Consider the following 1,784-nt stretch of genomic DNA (forward strand, 5'->3'; position numbering starts at 1 on the left):
CATCTCCGCTGAAATGTTGCCTCTAAACTGAGATCATCGCATGTGCCACACTTTTTTTTTTCTGTTTAAATCACATTACTCTATTGTATTGTCCTCATAGGTGTTATCCTTATTAAAAGTTAACTTGTTATTTTTTATATCTTTCCACCAGATTTTCTATTGCTACTGTCTGCCATGTGGTAGGCACTAAGGAAATACTAATTGAATACATAACCATGACAATAAAGTGACCCAAAGTAATAGCCTCTTTTTTACTCAAAATCAGTGGTAGAATTTCAGACACACTCTTTCATACTAAGGAAGATGAATCTATTTTCTTTCTAGGGCTTCACTAGAGAATAAAGCAAAGGAGTAAGATCTACAAGCGGCACTAAAATAACACAGATATGTTACCTGGACTATAAATTTGATATGTCTAAATTTGCTTACCAGAGAAAGAAATTCTGCAAAGGATGAGAGTAGAGGAAACTCTTAAGCAGTAGCCCTTGATTGATATACAGCTTCTGAATGGCAAATGCTCCAGTTCTCAAAGGTATTAAAATAAGGAGTCTTCTGTCACATACATATGCCAGATCTATGAATTCCTAATTGAATGAACGGCGGTAACCAATTCAGGATGCCTTAACATAAGGATATATTTTATATTTGCTAGAGCTAATATTTTTTAAGTTGAAGGAGCTACCGTTTTCACTCGTGTTTTTGCAGAGCAAGTCATTCTCCATCCTGTTTATGGGCCTTTTTTTTTTTCAATTTAAATCCTTTTACATCTTTTTCTGCATCTCCTTTAAGCCACTGTTCTTTTCTGCACACACCATCCTAGTTTACAACTCATTGCCTTCGCATACATTGTTCACTTTTCCTGGAAAGTCTATTCTCCTGACCCTGGGAACTGCTCCCCATTCTATACCCTTCAACATGGCATTGATTCAACTTTTTGCTATGCATTGATTTATGTTTCCCACAAAGATAATGTTCAAGTTACCCTTCATTTGGTCAATGTTAACCCATTTGTTAAAAGAATCTTTGAAGATATTGTTAACCAGGCCAAATTGAAAGAGGTTGGGCCTTAATCCATTATGACTAGACTCCTTATAAGCAAAGGAAATTTGACACAGAGACATCAGATAATAGATGAAGACAGAGATAGGCAAGTGACAGAAGCAAAAATTGAGTTCTGGATTGCTGGCAAGCTACCGCCAGCCTGCTATAGAGTTCAGAGGAAACATGATCCTGCTTGATTCAACCCTGATGCTGTGAGACAATAAATTCCTGTTGTTAAGTGATGTGGCGCTTTGTTTCAGCAGCCCCGGCAAAGTAAAACACCCTTCAAACAATGGCCCTTCTTGCCTCTATAGTCTTCACCCAGAATTGCTGTCTTTTATAACAGAGTTCAACAATGTATGATTCTTCAAATATATTTCTGTTTTTATATGGACCATCCAAAATTGTTTTTAATTTGTCCAACAAATATTTACAGAATGCTTATGGTCTCAGTACTTAACTCAAATACTGGGATAAAGAGTTAACAAGTCCAACCCAGGACCTGCCCTCTCATTCTTGCCACTCTTTTGTGTTTGTTTAATTGATGGTCTCACCTCACTGTATGACAGCATATCTCATTCATCATCAAACCTATATGCCTAAAGGAGTGCCTGGCACATATTAGTACTGATTAAATATTTGCAGAATTGCAGTGATTAACAAGCCAAATTCTGCATAAGCATATGAATTTGTGCTTCAGAGTCAGGCAAGTCTGTCTTAACACGTGCCTTGAACCTCATCTC

The sequence above is a fragment of the Tamandua tetradactyla genome, chromosome 8, assembly GCF_023851605.1.
Source record: "Tamandua tetradactyla isolate mTamTet1 chromosome 8, mTamTet1.pri, whole genome shotgun sequence".
Classification (NCBI taxonomy): domain Eukaryota; kingdom Metazoa; phylum Chordata; class Mammalia; order Pilosa; family Myrmecophagidae; genus Tamandua; species Tamandua tetradactyla.